The 24,865-nt window shown below is 34.5% G+C and overlaps 2 long non-coding RNA genes across 2 annotated transcripts in view; one reads left to right on the top strand and one right to left on the bottom strand.

The window, feature by feature from the left end:
- Positions 1–19,067, top strand: part of LOC140689977 (uncharacterized) — a 231,174-nt gene extending 212,107 nt beyond the window's left edge. Inside the window, exon 3 of the long non-coding RNA XR_012065129.1 lies at positions 18,934–19,067. This is a non-coding gene — a long non-coding RNA (uncharacterized lncRNA). The remainder of the gene's footprint in view (positions 1–18,933) is intronic.
- Positions 14,453–19,768, bottom strand: LOC140689979 (uncharacterized). Its single transcript, XR_012065132.1, has 3 exons — positions 19,620–19,768; positions 18,772–18,995; positions 14,453–14,629 (listed from the first exon to the last, which is right to left on the bottom strand). It is a non-coding gene; the product is annotated as an uncharacterized lncRNA (long non-coding RNA).
- Positions 19,769–24,865: the final 5,097 nt, after the last annotated feature.

Below are 24,865 nucleotides of genomic sequence, written 5' to 3'. Positions count from 1 at the left end.
GTTACAGTGAGTATGTAATGAAGCTCAAGGAAGTCAAATCTCCCATCATCTTGAGCCTCAAGGCCTACTGGGGGTTGAATCTTTCGCCATTCTGGTGTTAATTGTTGGGCTATTTCTTGAATGGCTGTGCCCTGCCCCCTTCCTTTCTCAAGACCATCTCAGTTTCAGTTCTCATACATCTTCTCTTCCTTGTCTTTACTTCCTCTTCAGCTGATCTCATTTGGTTCTATGGTTTTAAATACAACTCATGTAAAAGGGAAAATATTTGAAGTCATCCCTGACCTCTTTCCCTCTCATTCTTAATAGAAAATCTACCAGATAAGGCTTCTGGATCTACATTTAAATTCATCCAGAGTCTCCCCACCTGCCACTATGCCCACAGCTAGTAATTTGACCCAAATCATTATAATAATTTGTCTGGATTATCCAAGACAGTTTCCTATACAGTCTTCCGTGTTTGACCAATTTTACCCTTTCTCTTTCACACAGAATTCAGAATGGTCCTTAGAAGTTGCAGGCTAGGTTGTGTCATTCCTCCACAGCAAACACTAAATGGTTCATAGCTCACTCAGGGATCATCCAAGGTTATTCCACAGACTAAAAGCCCTACATAAACAGCCAGCTCTTTCCTTCCATTTTCCCGTCACTCATCCTGCCCAGCCACGAGGGCTTCTTTGTTTTCCTCAAACGCCAAACTTGCATTTATCTCAGGCACTTGACACTCGCTTTTCTCTCTGCTGGAATATTCTCCTAGAAATCTGCCTGGTGTGCTTCCTTCCATTTTTCTTAACATCCTATGTCTAATAACATTTTACTTTTCATCCACATTTTTAAATTGCCTTTATGGTCTCTCGGTATGTTGCTGTGCTTGTATGCTTGTGTGGGTGTGCATGTGTGTATATATATTTCTTTGAGGTCTCTCTTGCAGCAGTAACATGTAAGCTCCATGAGTCCAGACACTTTGTCTAATTCAGTGCTCATCGTAGGCAGACTTCTAAGATGGCTCTCATTGATACCCACCTCTTTGTCTTCACACACTCTATGATCCCTTATCGTTAAGAGTAAACTTGACCTAGTGGCTTGCTCCTGATGAATAGAATATAAGTTATAGGATGTTACTTCTGAGATTAGGTTACAAAAGGTGGTTGACTTCCACATCACTCCCTCTCTCTCTCTGTTTCTTTGTCTCTGTCTTTGTCTCTGTCTCTGGTTCTTCCTGGGTGCTTGCTTTAATAAAGCAAACTGGAAAGGCTCATATGACAAGAACTGAGGATGGGCTCTGGTCAATCACCAACAAGGAACTGAGCGCTTTTGTCCAACAACCCTTAAGGGACTCAATCCTGAATCACATGAATGAGCCTAGAGTTGGATCCTTCCCCAGGGAAGTCTTCAGAAGAGATGACTGACCTGGCTGATGTTTGCCTATAGCCTGTGTGAGGCTCTAAACTAGAGGACCCGGCTGAGCCACACAAGGACCCTTGACTCTCAGAAAATGTGAGAAAAGTGTTGTTTCAATCCACTAAGCTTTGAAGTATTTGTACACAGAAGAAAAATAATGGAGTGCTGTATTCCCTCCGCAGAGGAAATACTCAACAAATATTAAGGTAATCATATTAAATTGTCATTTTTGTAGGTCAAAAATGTTTAAATATCAAAACTTTCATAGACTTCAAGATACATTTGTTGAATGAAGTAGTGAAGAGCTTGTGAAGATACAAAGGAAAACTGAAAAGTGTAAATTTCCTTCAAGAATTTAAGTAATTTAAAGTAGTGTTTAAGGATTTTAAAGTAGTTAAGGGATAGTCAGTATAACTTAGTGAAAAAAATAATGTGACACCAGGAAGTAGTGTTGAATTGTCATTTTGCCATTTTCTGGCAATGAGATATTTGGTAACTTATTCTCAAAAAAAATTTTAAATGGATAGTATTAACTATTTTGGATTATTGCTATGAAGATGAAGTGATAAAAATGAGAGAGCATAACTACCTTACTGTCTGACATCCAGTGATTCTTTTTAAATATTATTCAAGGGAAACTGTTACTTATTTTACTATGTCTCAATATAGATTTTTGATGTTTTCCCATAATATAAGGAAACTGAATAAAAAAGAAAACCAGCTAAATATTTGGTATAAATACACTGAAGGCCTACATTATCTTTTTCACACAATCTAATTTCTAACATTATTTTTAATAATTTTATTGAAATATTTATTTCTACAGAATTAAGATAATACTATTCAAAGTCATGTAATTTTTCAAATTTCAGATAAATATTCCCAGATTGAATCATAGTTTAAAAGGAAAATGATCATCTCAGTTTTGACTCAAAGTCATATATTTAGGTTCAGAATTAGACCTTTGAGTAACAGCTTCTATAAAATATTCAAAAGCTAGAAGACATTTATCTTAAATGTCAAGTAAGAGATGCACATTTTAGAAACAAATCCTGGTGATTTATGTCTGATATTTTTCTATTTTTTTGTTAGTCCAGATATATTAGTAAGTTAAAACATTAACAAATGATAGAGAAAAATGGTGGGAAGAGCAGAGAAAAATCTCTTTAAATATGTTTAAGAAGACAATGAGAGGTATTTTCATGATGGGTATCCAAGTAGAAAAAAACAATAATTTCAGGAGCATATCCTTCTTTTTGGAAAATATCGGAAATAAGCATGTATAGTATATATATGATCTCTTATTGAGGAAGAACTATGAACATTAATTATTGGCAAACGGTCTCAGCTAAGTTACAACTTTTGTTAAAACAGTTTGTGCTCCGTTATAAATATTTATTTAGTAAGTTTTGCATTTTACAATTATGTGACATTCCAAATTTTTTTACTGAATGTGTATCATTCCAGATATGCCTTTCTTTCAGTAGACGTCTGGCTATTTGAAATATACAGAGTGTGGTGTCACCTAGATAAGAAATGTAAACTGTTGCCTGAATTCAATTCAATTATAAATGAAAACAACTATTCATGAAATTGAAGTGTATATTATGACTCATGAGCTAAATACATTAGTATGGTATGGACATGAGTGACATATCAAGAATGAAAACAAAATATGAATATATATGCACAATCATCTTAGAATGCTGGAAAATACTAGTATCATTATGGACTTTAATACTTTTGTCATTTTTTTGCTCTTATTGTAAAAAAAGTAAGCCTGTTGATAAAATTTATATTTTTATTTATAAAACATGAGGTTGACTATAAATAATAAAATATAATTCCACCAAATGTATGTGTATACACACACACAAAGTACGTACATACACTACACACATAGCTACATATGTACATATATATACATATTCGAACATATAAACATATATAAAGCAGACAGTGCATTACAAAATCACTTTTGCATAAAATATCACCTAGAATTATATAAGAAATTCAATATCTATGATCAACTGAGAAAATAATTTAGGTGACTGATGTAACAAAGGTGTGATGTAGAATGTTTAGTGTGTAACTGTGTCAGTCCTTTATTACACTGCAGTTTAAATTCTTGAGGTCTCACTTGTGCATTTTCAGCATGGGCTCTCATTTGCTTCAACTGGTGGAATACAAAATGCTTCTGCTTTATGTCCACAACCCCCACCATTTGGCTTTCTCACCAGTGCTTCTCTATAGATTTGAGATGTGAGCTAACATATGATCCACCCATACCTACACAACCAAAACTACAAGTGAGTTATTAACCAGAGGGTGAACTCTTGATAAATGAGAATTGGACACAAGGAAATTAATTCTTCACTTTTTCTTCCCCTGACAGACCGGGGATGCAATTGTTCGTAAAATCTACTGTAAGATGGTTTTACAGAACTGAACCAAACTCTAGAAAGCTCAGTAATGCGCCAGGAATTAGCTCTCCCACCTCTCTTGCCACACTTGCTTTTTTCCCTTCACTCCAGTCCCTGGAATTACAGTTCCTAATAGAACAGTAGTATATCCACTTTTATCATGGTACGTGCTTGATGGAAGACATAGGCCAAGATGGTTGATTCTGGGAGTGTTCTTAAAGCCAAACCCTCAGGATGGGAGTTTGGAACTAGATTACTCATAGTCCTGATGGCAGTAAGTTGGTTTTAGTTAACCTCTGGCATCCGTAGCATCATGATTATTATCACTCTCACATATTACTAATTGAGATCCGGTGCATTCGGCAAGTGACCTATTGACATATGATGTAACTATATGTCATTGTTTTTCATTTTTAAATATTTGAAGTGTTGTTATTAAAATATGCAATTTTGGCAGCAGATACAACAAAGTAGTTGTCTCATAATATCTCAACCTCACAGGTCCAAAAAATTAGAAAAATAGGTATAATTCCTAGAAAAAATTATGAAAAGCTGAAGAGTGTATATTAGTGAATTTTGCTACAATAACAAACAATTCCCCCAAATCCCACATCTTACAAGAAACATCCATATATTATTCTCACTGTATGCCAGGATTGTGAGTTCCCTGATGCAGCTCTCTTCTATATGTCTTAACATTCTGGGATGGAAGTTAAACTACAACCTTATTTGACACATATCGTTCTTTTGGTAGAGAGAAAGAGCATGGAAACTGACAAAATACGCAATGGCTTAAAACTTTCACTCAGAATTGTCACATGTCATGCCTACTCAAAGCTCATTGGTCAAAGAAAGTAACATGCTCAAGCCCCTCCCTCAAAGAACTTGCCCTCAGATTGCAATTGATAAGGGTATAATCCTACTTCACGAAAGGGAGGAACAAACAATTGGGTAAAATAAATACTGACTGTAATGAGAGAAAACACACAAAAACAAAGAATAGATCTAAGTTTGTACTACTTTTAAAAGAATAGGTGTAGTAACTTTTTGTTTGTTTGCGGTGAGAATACTTAAGATCTTTTCTTTCATTATAATTACCATGCTGTACATTAGATCCCCAAAACACTTTTTTTCTTTTTTTGTGTTGTTACATTTTTTTATTGAGTTATAGTCATTTTACAATGTTGTGTCAAATTCCAGTGTAGAGCACAATTTTTCAGTTATACATGAACGTACATATATTCATTGTCACATTTTTTTTTCACTGTGAGCTACCACAAAATCTTGTATATATTTCCCTGTGCTATACATTATAATCTTGTTTATCTATTCTGTATATGCCTGTCAGTATCTACAAATTTTGAAATCCCAGTCTGTCCCTTCCCACCCCCTGTCCCCTTGGCAACTGTAATTTTGTATTCTATGTCTATGAGTCTGTTTCTGTTTAGTATTTATGTTCTTTATTGTTTTTTTTTAATTCCACATATGAGCAATCTCATATGGTATTTTTCTTTCTCTTTCTGGCTTACTTCACTTAGAATGACATTCTCCAGGAATATGCATGTTGCTACAAATGGTGTTACGTTGTTGGTTTTTATGGCTGAATAGTATTCCATTGTATAAATACACCATATCTTCTTTATCCAGTCATCTGTTGATGGACATTTAGTTTCCTTCCATGTCTTGGCTATTGTAAATAGTGCTGCTATGAACATTGGGGTACAGGTGTCATCCTGAAGTAGGGTTCCTTCTGGATATATGCCCAGGAGCGGGATTCCTGGGTCATATAGTAAGTCTATTCCTAGTCTTTTGAGGAATCTCCATACTGTTTTCCACAGTGGCTGCACCAAACTGCATTACCACCAGCAGTGTAGGAAGGTTCCCTTTTCTCCACAGTCTCTCCAGCATTTGTCATTTGTGGACTTTTGAATGATGGCCATTCTGGCTGGTGTGAGGTGATACCTCATTGTAGTTTTGATTTGCATTTCTCTGATAATTAGTGATGTAGAGCATTTTTTTCATGTGCCTATTGATTGTTTGTGTTTATTCTTTGGAGAATTGCTTGTTTAGGTCTTCTGCCCATTTTTGGATTGGGTTGTTTGTTTTTTTCTTATTAAGTCATATGAGCTGCTTATATATTCTGGAGATCAAGCCTTTGTTGGTTTCATCGTTTGCAAAAATTTTCTCACATTCTGTAGGTTGTTGTTTTGTTTTACTTACGGTTTCCTTTACTGTGCAGAAGCTTGCAAGTTTAACTAGGTCCCATAAGTTTATTCTTGCTTGTATTTCTATTGCTTGGATAGACTGCCCTAGGAGAACATTTTGAGATGTATGTCAGATAATGTTTTGCTTATATTTTCTTCTAGGAGGTTTCATTTTTATCTTACAACTTTTGTACTCATTGTCAACTTTACCTCAATAAAACTGAAAAAAAAGAAAAAAATGCAACCCTATAGTTGAACAATACTGTACTTTCTTTTATAAACTCTATTTAATTGAAAAGATATGTATTTCATCCAACCTCCATGGCATTCTTCACAAAAAAGTCTTTTGTTATGACCTGCTATAATTATCTGAATTCTTTTACCTAGATTATGTTGATATGTGTATGTTTTGAACACATACAGAATGTAGATCTTATAGGAGTAAATTCTTCTAGTTAACATAAGATGACTGGCATATAAAAGTGAAATAAAAGAAACTTTATTTAACTTCGTTTTATCTCCAAATTTTAGGAATGTTAGAGTTCCATAGCTTTCTCCATAGAGAGACCTGACAACTGTCATCCCCAAATATTGAAATTTGTAGCTTATGTTTTGTGTCCTTTTTCTTTCAAGATTCTGTCATGGGAAATCAGTAGAGTTATCAGCTTTCATTATGCAAGAATTTATAAAAATAACAGAGAAATAGCTAATATAGCTGACAATAAACTGTTTCAATATTTTGCAGATTTGAATAAAATCCAGAGACAATAACCATATGGTGTTGTTAGTACCACTTTGCTAACATCATATATCAAACAGCTATACATTGTATCTGTGTAGAAATGTAGTGATCAGATTAATTATTAAATTCAGGTCAGTGGTCACACAATTATAAATTAATTTATAACAAGAGTGCTTATATTGTATGTAACATTTATGAAATACAAATCATTCTTCATAGCAAAGATTGATTTTTAACAATTTCATTAAGTTCAGCAGAAAAGCCTAGAATTAAAAACAATTTATAAGCAACCAAGTTTCGAACTCCAAAACTTTTGGTGACATTGCTGATGATTTTACTATTGTCATTCTATTTATTCAATCTAGATCTTGCTCACAATTTTATGGAAAGGATTATATATATATAAAAGCCTCACAATTATATGTTTAAATACTTCTGAAGGGTATCAATTAGTGTTTCAACAATATGGTGGTCAAGAAAACACTTAGATCTCTTGCTGAGGGTCCACACTTCTAGAAGGGTCCCCATTTTCATGTCAAGGACATGAAGACATGCTTTCTGGCTGCCCACCAACCAATGACTGAAGATGGTATAGATACAACAGAGCCAAGGCACTACTACTGGTTGGGGATTTCCCATAATCTAAAATACAATCTGAGACACTTCCTGCTCAACACCCCTTATTTCTCTGGCTTATTTTAAGGGATTCATCCCTTCATGAAAGCCTGAATCCTCTCCTTGTCTATCACTGCTTCTTCACTTTTATCTTTTGCAAGTATCTTCTCAAAATCAGTCATATCTAATTTCCTTTAGAAGACCTTAGTTGACTGAGGTAGCAGACAATGGCTCAGGAAAAACATAGTAGATGGTGCTTGGGGACTGGCTTTCTTACTGCCTGGTAAACAAAAGAGATACCATGTGTGGTGAATGGGATATGGATGGTCCCTAGCACAAGATGGAGTCCCAACAGCTCATGATTTCCCCTGTGGTGACTGGAGAAAATGTTTAAGTCCACTGAAGTGGATGGCCATTGCACTTACAATGGTTCAGGCTTTTGAGGTATGAGGGAGAATAATGCATTAAAGAAATGAGGAGTTGACTGGTTTTTGATGGGGTGTATTGATGCTGGGGAGAGAGATGATAAGAAACTAGGACCATTATTGGTAAAATCTGGGACCAGGATATAGGGATTGAAGACATCTAGATGGATTATCTATATAGGTGCTCCTGAAAATGTTGTCTCTGTGAACCTCAGGGTTCACAGAGGTGACTCACCAACCCTCCCCTAGTGAAAGCTAGCACTTTATCCATGCTAGAAAACACTGCAGTAGCCTGTCTCACAAGGGCAACAGATGACCATCTTCCCTCATGAGCTTCATTTCTTCTCCCTTGGGTCACAGGCTGGTAACTAGCATTAAATTGCCACATAACCCAACTGGAATGTGTTGAATCTGATGAGGAAGAGCGTATTTGCTGACAAGTACTGGCAGGGGTCAAGGAAGTAACCCAGGGATTGCATTTTGGTACTAGGTGCTTATTAGGCCAGATTGTAAGATGGGACAAGCAAGAATTCTTCTCAGCACATGGGGATTTAACCCTCAGGCAAGGGCTCCAGAAAAATAAGGATGTATCAACTCTCTAGAAGAAAGAAGAAAGCAATGTTCCATGTTGAGCAACAGATGTAGCTTAGTTTCCATGAAAGAGTAAAGATGCTGCAGTAAGAGAGAAGTTGGAGAGAATAATTTATGTGACTCCAGGAAACTTGTCAGAGAAGAATGTTTCACAGAAGGAGCCAGAGCACACACCATTAACCAAGGCCATCAGAACATCAGAAATGCATCGGTGAGAGGCACCACCAAAACTTAAGTGTAGCTCTGTTCTGTAAGACTGGGTTAATGACAGGAAAGGCAGTAACAAACCTGGAATTGTTAATATCTATGAATCTCAAAATAACAGGCGTGACCACCGATGTCAGAAAAGCAGCTAAGGCGCACATGGCCTAAAAACAGTGGTAAAGATAGTTAACTGATAATCTCTAGGTCCATCCATGTCGCTGCAAATGGCATAAGTCAGAGAAAGACAAATATCATATGATGTTGCTTATGTATGGAATCTAAAAAAAAAATACAAATTTTATTTATAAACCAGAAATAGACTCATGAACATAGAAAACAAACTGTGGTTACCAAGGGGAAAGAGGAGGGAAGGATAGACCAGGAGTTTGGAATTAACAGATACACATTAATATATATAAAATAGATAAACAACAAGGACCTTTTGTATAACACAGGAAACTATATTCAACTTCTTGTAATGAGCTGCAGTGGGGAAAGAATCTGGAAAAAATATTTATTTATATATATAATATATGTGTATAATTGAATCACTCTGCTGTGCACTCGAAACCAACATTGTAAATCAACTATACTTCAATAAAAAAATAAGAATTAAAAAAAAAAGATAGTTTATTGAGTATAATGTTCCTCCAGGCAACAGGTACAGGGACAGGGACAGGCAACCAGCTCGGGTACTGTTTCACGTCTATCATAAGAAAAGAGCAAGGATAGAGGAGCAGGAGGATGAGAGTCGTACTATCATTCTAGTCTTGACCGTCTACTCAGTTTCTGGAACCGTGTCAATTTTCAGATCCATACCCCATTTACTGGTGCAGAAACAGATGGCTAGGAGGAAGGGTTTGTGCAATGATGCAGTCAGTGCGTATTACAATGATTTCTTCTGTTCTTCCACAAAGAGACCCATGGCTTTTTACTTACGTGATGGTAACTTGAGGAGAGAAATACAGTGTGATTCTGAAGCCTGCTGGCAGAATCCCCTTTTCTAGCAAGGCCTGTAACTGACTGAATGTGGGCCACCCATATTATAGAAGGTGTTCTGCTTTACTCAAAGTTCACTGATTTAAATGATGATCTCATCTTTAAAAAATACTATCACAGAACCATCTAGAATAATATTTGACCAAATATCTGGTTACTATGGCTTACCCAAATTGACATAGAAAATTAACTCTTCCATCATGTAGTATTTTTTCTTTATTTTCTCCTTTTCCTCTTCTGTTTTTTCTGCTCCTCCTTCTTTTTCTTCTTACTATCCTTCTGCCTTTTTTTGTATAGAAAGGAGATTAAGAGGTGATAACCAAGAAAGCTACATGCAAACACCAATCATTCTTCCAGTAATCAAAGATCTGACCAACTGTCTGAAATCATGATTGCTGTAAAGCAGTGTTACCAATCATGATACAGAGGTTTTGTGTGAAATGAACATTTTTATTTTATATTTTTTACTTGCTGATTCTTAATTTACTTTCCGATTAACTTATGGAGTTTTTCATTTATTGATGGCAACAATGATTAAATTTTTTTAAAAAAAGCGTTACTTAGTTTTCCTGCCAGCAATTTGCAAGAAAAATGCTTTGTCTGATAATTTTAAAACTTATTTAAAAGATTGCAATCTTTGCTTCTGTGCTCTCTGTTAAATGTCAACAACTTTTGACCATTGACTCAGAGCTAAAATGAATAGTAAACGTGATGAGATACAATTCATAGTCCATTTTTGGAGATGATCTGAGGGAGATTCAGGTGAGGTCACCAAACCAAGTTTCTATCCTATTGTTTCACATATTGAGAAGTGTTTCTTGAAGAAAAATTCAGTCTACCATTTTTATTATTTATTTTCCTTGTGATGTAAACATTTAACATTGTTCAGAAAAGGGTAATTTCTACCTCACGCACTTTGGAGAAGAGGCAGTAAATATGGAGTGACAAAACCCTAAACTTTTAACTAATGGGCTAAAGTCACAGATGGGAAAATTTTGGTACATTCATTTAACCAAGATATATTTATTGAGTATCCATATGATGTCAGGCACTGCACTACACATGGAAATCATTGTGGTAAATACAAGGTACCCTGCCTACTTCCTCTTAAAGCTAGTAGACTATGGAAAAGAGATAGAAATAAAGATGTCCAAACAGTTATTACAATAGGGAAAGCACAGAGTATTATACCCTGGGCTCCCAGTGGAGGGTAAGAGTCAGGGAGCTTGGTTAATTCAAGTATAGTGGAATATTTGGAAGACAGAAAAAATACATTTCAATTGGTAGAGAATTCACTAGTATTTTTGTGTATAGGGGAAAATGCAAACTGCCTTTTGAATGATCTTTCAGACATTCTCATGGCCTGATACCTTTTCAGTGATGCTGGCTTAAAGGAATTAGGGCTCTTTTTCCCTTGGAAATGGTACAACAGACTTGTAGCCTGACAAAGGCAACTATTTCAGAGACCCCTCTTTTATGATGTGGTTGCAACACCGAGAACAGGCAGTGTTGCATGATGTTGAAGATACTGCTTGTGAGGGACAGGATGCATCACAGATTATGACCCTAATGTCTTCTCTTTGGAGGAGAAGCATTATTAAGATCTCTCTGATGGAATTAGATTGTCCAGAATGAAGTCCACTCACATTAAAAGGCTCCAAAGACAGCAGAAGGGGCACTCACCAGGAAGCAAGGGGACATCTTTATCTGAGATCCAGAAATATCTCCAGGGTTTGTAGGTTTGTCTAGAACATTCCTATGTGATTACATTTTAGAGACTTTACAGTACCAGCTACCCAGGCACAGCAGCAGGCCTTCAGGTTAGTGACTGGGTTTAAATGTACATGCATTCTAACCTTGGACAATAAGCACAAGCATCCCTGTGCACCTAGAGCATCTTTCTAGGAATGTGACTCGTTGGAAGAATCATCAAAATAGAAAACACCGTTCTGTAGAGCGTGTTAGACTTTTTTTGCCCCCAATTAAGGTTTATTAGAACTATGTGCTCCAATTTATGATGCTCAAATCTTCCAGCTGTTGAGGAAAATTGCAACTGATAATTTTGCAATTTGGAGCCTCCGGCAAACAAAGGCAGCATCCATCCAGAGGTGCCCCTCAGAGTTTTGAACTCCCCGGGGTTTTAACCACCTTCACATGACAAACAGGTACATTGCTTTTGTTTTTTTTGTTTCCGTTCTGTTTTTGTTGTTTTGTTTTGTTTTGTTTTGTTTTCTGTCACAGCTTTCTTTTTCATAGTGGTATGTTGCACTGTATCAAATAGAGTCAGATACTAGAAAATAAATCTAATTTACCAGATATTTCCCTGCCAAGAATTTACAATCAGGATTGCTTCCACTGGCCTGTCTTTTCAGCCGAGTTCCTGCTAATTTGTTCGGAGGTTATGGTAGAAACCATTAAACCACCAAACCTCTTCTCATTTTTTAAAATGTAGCTAGACTGCATTTGCCAGTCATGTTGATGTTGGTGGTGTTCAGTGTGGCCTTGAGGCCAAGTTCTCTCAAACAAAATATGTGCATCTGTCTTATATTTCACGTCCAAGTTGGGCATTTAAAGCATCCCATATGCTTTTTCCAAAGCCTCTTACTTCAGCAGGCAATCTCCCACTGGCCCTGGACGATGGCACATATATACTACTGCATTTGAGAAAGATCTGATTATTGTTACAGTGACCTCTAAATACTTGATCAAGTATTCCAAAGTGATTTTCTCAGTAGTTCATTTACAGTTGCAATTTGAGTTTTTCTTTATAAATGAAAATTCCCTGTAAATATTTCCTTTATGCCTGTATTTAGAAAGTGTTGTTTTTGAAAACTGATTACACGTGCATACACCTGTATGTTTATGATTCCTGAAAGATTGATTAAAGTAGGTCTATTGGTACATGAGACTAAGCATTGAGGGGATGAATATCCGTGTCTGAAGTCTCCAACTCACATCAAAGAAATAGAGTGAAAAAAAAAGTATATATATATATATAATTAATGATATTACAAAAATGTTAGTCACTTGACATTTTATAAAGAAACATGGCTACAAATATATTAAAAGTATTATAATTTTTAATTTCAAGCAGATTTAAAAAATATTTAAATGTATATTCAAGGACAGCAACAAATCTGTCATCCTTGGATTCAATACATCTTTTTACTATGTTATATATGAACTTATTTTATAAGATAGTTACTTACCTTAGTTGTGATAGGTTCACCTTTTGTTTTATAATAAGTTTGGTTCAGCTCAACATCTAAATCCTAAGTACTAGTCCTGCTCATTTCTATTTAGATGAGTGCCTGATTAGAGTACCTGGCACTCTGACTTCTTAATATAAATCTTTACATTTTTTTGATAGAAAAGTGTGCTCTTTTCACATAGTTTAATAGAGTCAAATTTGAATATCATTCAAACACTAAATATTTGTTTTAGTTAACATTTTCATTGTGATGCACATGTGGTCTAAAGTTTGTATAAGCATAGAGTGACTTCTAGTCACATATTTTTCCCGAATAGTATTTTAAATTTTATAAGGAACTTGAAAATTAATAGTATATGAGGAGAAACATGTGGTGGATAAAGGGGTGAATACAATAATGACAGATTAAAACTGAGGATAATAATGACAGATTAAATCTGAGGATAATAATGAGGCTGTGAACTAAGACACTGGCTGCGTCATTCTCTAGGCATAATTCTCCACACTTTCCTGGGCATATACATTTTTTTTCATTCTTCTCAAACATGATACAGGATTTCCTCCTGTGAAAGATCAGTCTCTCAGTAAATATTCTCCTTGTCCTTCATTAGTGACTTAGGAAACAAATTGCTCCTGACGTTTCTTGATTTTCTCTGTTTCACTCATCTTTTCCTTTGTATTAAGATCATTACATCAACATTCAAATATGCTTTAGAATCTCTCACCTCAAATGAATTAAAAAAAAAAAGACATGCAAAGGATTAGCTAGATCTCTGAATTAAACACCTGGTCCAGAAAATAACTTAATGATACATATTCTGACACAGACATTGCCTTCTTAAGTCCAGGGAAATTTCATTTTCTTTTTTCCCCTCTAGTACATCACGGTGCATTGTCTTACTGGAACCAGGTACTAAATCTCTTCAACCCTACAGCTTGTCATTGAGTTCATGTTCTGAAATTTCTTGTCTCTATCATGCTGATCTCACCACTCTTTGCGCCCCTTGTTTGATTATACAGTAAAGAAAGTGTCTGTAGCAGACATAAGTGGCTGCCTACCTCACTTTCAATCTCCCTATTAGATTACCAACTTTGCTCATATTTTTAATTCTCTCTCATTGGACTCACTATTAAATCCTGCTTACTCTATCCTAATCATTTAAAATCTCATTGTCTCTGCCAGTGATAGATGTAGGAAAGGTGATGAGACTATGATCCTGCCCGAAAGACAAAAAGTATATTTTATTTATGGTTATATCTATATTCATATTCATCTTATTTGGAGAAGTCTGCTAGAAAGATTCTGGGGACATTTTCCTCATTAAAAAATAATACTGGCAGAAGAGTTACCCACCTTTTCCACTACAAGTTCTCAAGTTCACACACACACTCTCATAACCATTTTGCTCTCATCAAGGGAGAAAGCCTGAGAACAAAGGTGCTGAGGAGGGCAGGTCAGAAAATAGAGAAAAAAGCTGGCTTCTTGATGACATCATGCAGCCACTGAATTAAGCCCCTGGGGTGTGCCTGACCTCTCGAATCTTTGCTGTATGAGGTAATACGTTTTCCTTATTGAATTGGGATTTTCTATTGTTTTTTCTGGCAAAAGAATTTCATCTAGTGTCATACTTACCCGCAATTCTGGTAAGATGATTTAATAAGGTAATTGACATACAACACGTAGCAGAGAGCTTGGGACATAAAATACTTTAAAAGTGAAAATTATTGCAATTGAATTTCTCCTTCCTCGCCTCTCTTCTCCTTCTTTTAGTATTAGTATTAATCGGTACTAGTATTATTTCACTACTTCATATGGTCTAAGTCAATTAATTTCCACAATAGCAGCATCATGCATTTTTATGAAAGAAAAAAAAACCAAGAAACACTATTAAGTAATTAGGCAACACAAAATAAACACAAAGCATTTTCTGTAATTTAAGAATCATATTTTGGCTTTGAAGATTTCCAAATGTAAGGGATTTTAAATGCCTCCTCAGTTTTTCAGCACATGCTAAATTTTCTGTGACCTGAATACCTTCCTCACCCTTACACTTCATGAACATTTTTACAGTTAGACTCATACCCCTCCTTCAAGAGTAATTCATTTTACTCAATAATGATACATAATGATATAAAATTTGAGCAAATAATAAATGTGACAAAAGGATCTTGATCATTTCAAATCACGTTTCTCACTTATAAAGAAAGGAGCTTTGCAAAATAGTGCTGGACCAGATGAAAGAAACCTAATATTCAAAAGCAAAACTGTATGTTACTTAAGTTATATTAAGTAAAGGCAGCAATTTCATTTCCTAAGTAAGTTAAAGCACCTCATGAGTTCTCATTAAGTATTCAGTCTTAACGAATTTCACTTAAATCATAAATATATTTTTATTGATTTTTTATTGAGGCCACCTTCATATTCAGAATGGTCAAAAATTCACATAATATTTAGGAAAATTGAGCTCACATGTAGCAAGTCATTGGTGATCACTTTAATCTAAATATAAGGACTATAAACTAACTCTTAACATAAAATCAGTGGAATAAAAATAAGCAATACAAAATAGTGAAGTGACTGTTGCTTCAATCATTTTGTAAATTAAATATACATATGACTAATTTTTTTATGGGTTGACCTGGGTAAAGATACATAAAATTTAACAGAAAATTTGTCCTTGAAAACTAAAATGGAGAGCAATAAAAAAAACATAATTACACGAGTCTAAGTACATTTTTTTGTCATTGCTATGATGGTAGTTGCGAATTTTCAAAGTACAGAAATTGTTGCCCAACTATGGTTTTCTTTGTTTCAAATAGATTTTTCAAATTAAAAATTTGACTAAATTTTGCCCATAAGATCATTAAACAAAACTGACATCAAGATGGAAAATCATTTATTTCAAGACCCTTTGCACCAAGAGATACTCATGCATTATTACTTATGAAAGCTGATTTTCTGTAATCACGCTACAAAATAAAGATGGATTTGATTTGATTTAATTTAATTTAATTTAAATTATAATTTATAATAAAGTTAATTTATATTAATTGTTAGAAAATTTGGGTGCAACAGATTAGTTTTAATGGAGTTATTTATTGTCCTAATTCATGTTATTAATATTAGGATGTAAATATCCCACTGTTTTTTTAAAAAAATACTCAAAAGTTAATGATAAGCAAATTTAAGAAGGAGGATGTTTTATCCATTCACAGTTGATTAAATAGTGCATTTTTTTTTCTTTTCTTTTCAATCCTTGTCATTGTTATTTTTTATTGTTGCCCTTATGTCCTTATGCTAATAAATACAGTTTGTCTCTGCTAAATACAATATTGAAAATCAAGAAAGAAATACACTGTTCTCTTATTCTGCTTCAAGTCGAAAGTGTATGTACTGGCACAACTATTTTCCTTTCAGTTAATGTTAATTTGTGTTCTCTTTAAATTTTTTATAGCTAAGTGTTTCTCTTAGTTTCCCATTGCTGCTGTAACAAGTCAACACACCCTTAGTGACTTAAAGCACCACACACTTATTATTTTACAGTTCTGGAGGTCACAGTTCAAAATGGGTCTCACTGGCTAAAGTTAAAAGGTTTGCAGGGCCACATTCATTCTGCACATTCTGGAAAGTAATCCGTTGTCCTCCCTTTCTCAGCTTCCACAGGCTCTCACAGTCCTTGGCTAATGGCCCCCTCCATGTGTAAAGCCTGAAATGAAACCTTTCTGACTTTGCTTCCGTTGTTGAGTTTCCTTTTCTGATGCTGACATTTTTACTTTCCTTTCTACTATTTCAAAATAAAGACCTGTGTAATTACACTGGGTTCCCCAGGGTACTTCAGGATACTCTGTCTTAGATGGAGAGCCTCACCTAATTGTATCTGCAACGTCTTTGCCGCATAAGATAACACTCATAGTTCTGGGAAATAGCACATATGCTTCTTGGGAGGGGATATTATTCTGCTGCTATTTTATTAAACTTTTCAAAGACTAAAACTTATGGCTTTGTTATTTTTCTCGACTTTGTACCTTTGGTCTTTACTCTCACGATTATAATTTTTATCCTTCTTCTTCCTTTGGGTTGAATTTCCTTTTCCATTTTTAGAATCTTGAGATGGAGGCTTAGCTTGTTGATTTATAAAACTTTCATATTTAAATGATAAATCATAACCAAAGACTGTTTTGCCTTAATCATACAAGTTTTGACAAGGGAAATTTCCATTTCTATCCTGTTAATAACATGCTTTTAGTTCCCATTGCATTTTTTTAACAAGTGTTAATTTAGACACATACTTCTAATCCTCAAACACTTAAGATTATCTCATTACTCTTTTTAAAGAACATTTATTTATGTATGGTCACAGAACATATGATTTTTTGTGATTTATTAAGACTTGTTTTATAGCCTCCAAAGGCTGTGTATCTTACAGCAGCTAGATATAGTATTCTACAAATTCTTGTTAGGTAAGTTGGATAATAACATACTTTAAAACTTCTGTATCTAGAACAGATTGATGATTACGAGAGAGAAAGAGGTTTGGTGGATAGGATATCAACGGTATGGTGACAGATGATAATTAGATTTTTGGTGATCATTCTTGTGTATCAGGTTATAATGTTACATACCTAAAACTTATATAATATAGTATACCAATTTTACCTCAATAAAAATAAAGCTTCTATGTTATTACTATTTTTTGTCTTTTTTTAATTATGAGAAAATTGTATTTAAAATATAATCTTGGTTCATGTATATTTGTCTATATATCCTGTTAATTCTGTCCATTTTTAATGTATTTGCTTTGTTTTATTGCTGGTTACTTTCTATATTCAGCTTTTTAATCTTTAACTTTTCAAAGTAACTTAAAATTATACTAATTAGCCATTATTATAAGTAAATTATCACTTATTGCTGTTGTGTCCTTTGTATTTTAGTGGTCATTCATTTTCCTATATGTGTTAAATATCCACAATATAGTGTTTTTTTTGCCCTAAAGAGTTAATAGTTATTTACTGTATTTTAGAAATATTATTTTACAGTTAAGTTTGCAATTTCTCTATACAGTGATCTTCATTTCTTCCTGCAGAAATGTTCATCAGTAAATTTGTGCTCATTGGTGTGGTACATGTGTTGAAATTGGGGAATATACATTGTGACACTGTTATAAACTAAAGTCAGTATTTTAAGAGTTCACTTTCTTTGGGTTTTGCCAAACGCTTGACATTACCACATCATGAAGAATCTTCATTGCCCTAAAAACCTCCCATGCTCCAGCTGTCTATCTCTCCCTTCTCCCCTCCCCAGCTCCTGGCAACTATAGATTATTCTTTTTTTCACTGTGAATATGATAAATTCCAGATTTCCTCCAAATATATTATAGCAGATTATGCTCTAACACATGGAAGGCAAGCATTATTATAGTATTTTTTTTCAAATATAATCAAAGTTGATTATGCCTCTCCTACAACATATTTATATATATATATATTTTATTGAAGTATAGTCAGTTTACAATGTTGTGTCAATTTCTGGAGTCCTACAATATTGATAATAATAAAATATCTTGTCTCTGAAACTTGCTCACCAGTATTTGGATTATATAAGAACTGTTGAAATGGGCTACCAATCTTTCAACTCCTGTGTTGGAGAGAGCCAGCCTCCTTTTTTTTGTCTAAGGTTATTTCTTTTCCCATGGTTTCTGTGGTCTATACTCTGGGTGCCTACAAGATGCCAACATAGAGAGCTCATTCCTTACACATTCTGTGTTCATCACCCCTGCCTCATGCTGCAAGGTAGTGCCTCCTCCCTACTCCTCAGGTGGGGCATGAAAGGATTAGACTCTGTAACCACTTACTCTAGGCTAAGTGAGGCCCTTGAGTGCCTCATGGGGGCTCTTTAGCCATAGTCTTGGTGCTCTGGACCCACCAGTGTGCGTATGAGTTTTTCTGGAAATCTACTTACCTAGAAATGATGAGATGTTTGTTTGCTTGTTTAAAATTTGAGCAACATAAAAATCTTGTTTTTTCTGCTTAATTCCAAGGATTGACCTGGGGATGGTTCAGTTTTTCCTTTTAGTATATTCAATAAACTAACCCATCAACGTGCTCCATTCTCCTTCAATAGGACTTGCTGCTTCTATTTACTACTCACATGGTGAATTTATCTCAAACTTTACCTGGGAGAAACTTGAGAAGAGTCAATTACTAGAAGCATCCATAATGTCAACTACTAATAAGGGGCTATAGATACAGATATAGATACAGGTATTTATCTATCTATCTATCCTCTAGAAATTTTTTTCATGATACACTAGTTGATACAACAAATGGTTAAGACTATGTAAAGGCCACTCTATGTGTTCATGTTTGTATATATTTCATAATTTTCCATGTATATGAAGATAGAAATCTACATACCAAGTTTCTACTGCATTTATCTCAATATTATTTTTTATACTGAAATGTTAAGATTTCATAGAATTTTTATTTCTCTATCATAATTTTCTAATTTTACCCAATATTTAATCATACAGGGGAGCATATAGTCTAATTTTCTAAGTAGTTATATCAATATTAATGCTAATTTCCAACTCTTTGTTCACCAAGTATATACATTAATAAGGTGTGTGAAATTTTGAAATTCTCATAGGAGCTTCTGGTATAGGTATTAATTTATACATGCAGGAAAATGCATGCTACACAATTGAATTAGAAACTGAAAAAAGTAAAGTGAAAAAATTTTAAATAATATCACAATGTGAGAAGAATGCTTATATGAGTTGTTAAATTTTACTCACTAAAGTGTATTACCAGAAATCTTTAGTTCCTTTTAATTGGCTGAATTGATCAGAGGCAAGTGTTGTTGGTAATGATCTTGTAGAAAGACACTTTTAATTATTCCATAAATTACTACCATAAAGTAGATAAATTCAATCAATGTAAAGCAGTTTGGCTCTTTGTAAATAACCTTCAAACCTGAGAGAAAAGAAATTTAAAATAATGATTTGAATGTTCCTTGTCAAATAGATAAAACCAATCCACACCACTTAAAATATAATAATTCATTTATTTAGCAAGAATTTTTCTGAGCCACTGAAATCCAAGAGCATTATAATATTTTTGATGTTTTATGACAGTGATAGTAGCAAATGAATTATTTAAAAGAAAATTTGATGATAATAAGACTGTAAGAGAAACAACTGAACATAGTAATTCTAAAAGTAAAGTAAGTAAAACATTTTGGCGATAGTTTCTTATAGTTTGAAACATTAAGATACACATATTTTCTTTCTTAATACTAAAATTTACATTTATTAGGAAGATTTCTGCTGGTATATGACAAAGTTGCTTACCTACTTTTGAACAATATTTTTGGATATATGTTTCCTGATAAATTCCAGGATTTTAATACCAATTCCAGTTAATTAAATTAAATTTTGAGAGTCTAATTTTTCATACTTAAAATTATGAATGTTTGGACATGTTGATAATATACTATGATGTATCCAAGAACAAGAAGAAAATATTAGAAGAGTAAAAGGAAAACTTGTGAAGATAAGCTGTTATGGTGGTAACTTTAGACTGAGAAGCCAGAAAGAAAAGGAAAAAAAAAATTACCTCTGATTATATCATGCATGTCTAATTGGTAATTAGAATTTTGGTATCTTTGTGGCATGTGACTAGATTGATAATGCATGTTCAAATAGCAAGCAAGTTTATTCTTTATTTTTTTGTTTGTTTGCTTTTGGGTTTCTTTTTTTTTTAATTGAAGTATAGTTTACTGACAATATTATATTAGTTTTGGGTATGCAACATAGTGATTCAATATTTGTATAAATTTTACTTCATATAAAATTATTATAAAATATGGCTATATTCCCTGTGCTGTGTCTTACATCCTTGTAACATTCATTTTCTGTCTAGTAGTTCATACCTCTAATTCACTTCATCTGTTTTACCCTTTCCTCCACCCCTCTCGCCACTGATAAACACTAGTTCTCTGTATTTGTAAGTCTGTTTCTGTTTGTTATATTTGTTCATTTGTTTTGTATTGCTCATGCTAATGGAAATATTCGTGATTAACTAATTCTTCCCATGTATTAATCATATAAAAATGAAAGCTCAAAAGAATTTGATACCAAGTATCATATTATACTTAATTACAATATGATAAAATCAGCAGTCTGAACTGTGAAAATAATGATTTGCTTACAGACGCTAAAAATTTTATTATAAAGCAGTTCCACCAGTAATTTTCCACCATATCCAAAGATAATGAAGCTCTTCAGAGAATCTAACAGGCAGTCTAGAAATAACAGTAGCTAATGCTAACGCCAGGCTACTTAGAGAAGTAAGATGGTAAGCTATGAGAGAATTCATATTTCCTCCTCTAAAAATGTCTGAATTCTCCAACATATGATTTATTTTTATAAGACATTAAAAAGACATATTTTTTAAAATTGAGATATAACTGACATTTAACATTATATTAGTTCCAGGTGTATAACATAATGGTTCAATATATGTATACATTGAGTAATGATCGGCACAATAAGTCTAGTTAACAAAAATGAGTTGGTTCATTGTAATGAATAGATCATGATAATTTGTCTCATAGTAAGAAGCCAAGGGATACTGGAAAACTGTGATGGTATAGGTAATTACCTAGGGTAATTAATTTGGACAAAATATTGGTACCAGCCCAATAATTCATAAGAATAAAGTTGGTTGGGGCCATGAGTGTCTTATCATAAGCAGTGATAAATCAAATTAATAATAAAAATATATAAGACTTTGTAAGTTTCTTGACTATTCACATGTAGACATGCAGTTAGTCTCAGTACACAAAATGGCTCTCTCCTACCCTCTCTCCCTGGAATGAAGTAAAACTATCTCAGAATCTTACAAAGGAGTGTACCCCAAGGGTTACTGTTTGGCACCATATAATTGCATGTTGATACAGAAAGTACTTTGGAAAGATCAGGCATACAGATGCCTGCAATATTGAGTGTCTCTCAGAAGTACCCAATACTAGGATTTCAGACAGGCTACATGCCACTGCAGCTACATACATACTCTTCAAAAAAAGAAAAGCAAAATGGTGACCTTTCACTTGGCTTTAGAGGAGAGAGCGTATTGAAAGAGACCATACTTTTTTTTGACCTAAAATACCTATTATGTCATTGGTAATGTTTGAGATAGTTATATCAATATGTAATAAACAGCTCAGCAGAACTTGCTCATAAAGTGGATACTGCATATACCAGAGGAAACTACTGGTGATAACTCTGGAAGAATATATTATATCCATGAGCAGTTTGTACTGGTTCTGGGACAAATGACAAAATTAGAAAGACTGATAGCTTTAATGATGAATGATATGAACTTTAGAACTGTCTCTCTTCTAAAGCAAAGCAAGCAGCCTAATGACTAATGGGAGTTCCAAATTGGGTTAAGAAAGCAGTTTGGAATTATGCAGCCATTCTCCCCGCAGATGATAAAGCATCAGTTGAAGAAGTCAAGGGCAAGAAGACAGAAAAGGCAGAATTAAGGCAATATATGTGATAATGAACTAAGAACTGGATACTCTTTGTGCACACAGGGACTCTTGGGTCCTGCTGACTCTTGAGAGCATCATTCTATGTTCAGCTGTATGGGCCAATGATACCCAGCAGATCTGCTCAGCAAGGACTGTAGGTCAGCCATGGCAGCTGTAGGTCGGATTAAAAAAGTCTCGTATCCTCACTGTACTTTAGAAGAAGGCCTTTGCTTGATAGAATCATGCAAAGTAACTTAATGCTCTTGGATTTTAATATGTCGAGACAATTCTTGCTAAACAAATTAATTATTATTGTAGTTTGTCAACTCCTGCCCTAGATGACTGGATTCTAGCAATAGCCTTGTATTGTTAATGCAATTGTAAAATTCCATATGGAAATTTCAAGAAAGAATTAAAGTGGGTCATGTGGCCAATAACTAGTTACTAGTTCAGAAAATGGTTAAAATGCTACGACTGATGCCTTGTTTAGGTAATGGGGAGGACCTACTTGAAAAAAGCAGCAACAGATACATTTAAAGTATACAGGAAAAGGTCACATACCTCTGTCACCTGCCAAAGCTGCTAATGTAATGAATGTCTGTATGAAATATCAACAGAATACATAGATTTGAGTATGATTCTCTGAGAACAATTTCCTCCACCTGAGAGTTATATTATGTAGCACCCTAACCAGGAAATCCAAGTGGCTTGAAATAGATCCTGCCTGTAATAGATACGCAATCCATTTTGGATTCTGCTTACTTTTTAGCTGAATCGACAGCATAGAATCCTATTAAGAGTGTGGAAAAAAAGTATTTTGTAGCAATTTGTTCTCCCCAGCTATATCCTCCTCTAAATTATAAGAACTAAGAAATACAGTTTCCTGTTGCCGATATTCTAAACTGTTCCATAAAGCACTGTATCATATGGATGTACGCTGTCTTTTATGGCCTGCAAGTTATTTGTTTGAGAACTGGGACAGAAAACTCACTATCTGTTAATAGAAATCGGAAAACAGTACATATAAAACGTGTTAGCTGGCACAGATGGATAAGTTCGTTCTTCATCTGAATGTGAGGGTGAAAAAGGGGACACATTTGAAAAGGTTTATGGGGATGGAGTACTTGGAATGAAGGAGTATAGGACCACATGATCAGCCTTTCTGTTTTTCCATTCTCTTGGAACAGAGTGTGTACAGGATTGCTTTGTGTGACCTGGCAGAGTGAAGCACTGGTGTTTACAGCACTTTTGCAGTATCTCTAATCTTGCCTGTGAATTGTCTAAAGTAAAATGAACTGGAGTGTAATTTTATCTTATTGGCTAAACTAGAACCAAATGGTGGTAAGTAGTGACAACTAACTAATTATAGAGATGGCCCCATCATCCTTTATCTCCTTACTGAGAAAAGGCAATATAAGAAGATGCAGGCGTTGTAGTTGTGCTACCTGAACTGGGGATGGGCAGCATGGCTGAAGTCATTTTGGTTACTGATTCTGGGTTGAGATCGGTTATAAGCTGAAAGTAGGAAAGGGGAAAATTCTGGCAGTTGATCATGAAGCATGTAAAAAAGAAATTTTGCTGTAGAAAATACCCTCACTGTTTTTTTCTCACCATACTATCTTAGAGAGGAATAATATATCTTATTGCTACTTTCAGATGTGATGCCAAGACACAGCTGCTGCTGAGAAAGGTCTGAGGTTTGATTTCTTTTAAGAAGAATAATTATACGTAAGCCACTTACAAGAATTTTTCAAGGCCCCTGTATATGTGCTTAAGAGAAATGACACTAATTAGCATCATTTAATCATCAGTCTCAGTAACAACTGTTTGATATTACTGATTGGGTTAATTTTTTGATTATGCTTACTATATTCTTCCAAAGACTTGAAAGCATGATTACTTTTGAACCAGGAGGGGCATTTTGATGCTGTCAGTGGTTAAGCTAATACACTGGGTTGTTGTGAACCAGGATGACACATCGTTAAGGCAAGTATCTGAATATGAAGGGACACACATCACTGCTGCTGTTTGGTGCAGCAGCCCCTCTACTGCTCCTTTAACTACTCCGGATGAAAAATGGGGTTGGACCACTACACAGGCCAGCATGGGGTCTGCGTAGGTGAACTGGTATGGCATGGTGGCCAAATATCTCTAACTTTTCACACCAACTACTCAAGAAGGACAATTTTGAGAAACCTTATGACATACTCAGATGTAACTCTGCCGATTGGTAAAATATTCTCAACTAATAACATCTCAGAGGACACAACATTGTTGGCACATTCAAAACACTTTGATAATATTTAGGCCTCATAATGCAGGGGCGACATTATTTAAAGTGGCAAAACCAACACTGGTCCAAGGTCTTAGGGGTCTTATAATTTGGTGTGTTACTGAAGGGTAGATTATCTTTCTGGACATCTACTAAATGGCTGAGAGGATCTTATTATTAAACCAGTTAAGGACACTAGGGGAAGTTTTATAGGAGTGTAGAAGAACATGGCATTGGCCAAGTACC

This window comes from Vicugna pacos, chromosome 3 (assembly GCF_048564905.1).
Source record: "Vicugna pacos chromosome 3, VicPac4, whole genome shotgun sequence".
NCBI lineage: Eukaryota > Metazoa > Chordata > Mammalia > Artiodactyla > Camelidae > Vicugna > Vicugna pacos.
The sequence above is the reverse complement of the archived record's forward strand: the minus strand, read 5'-3'. Positions and strand labels throughout refer to the sequence as shown.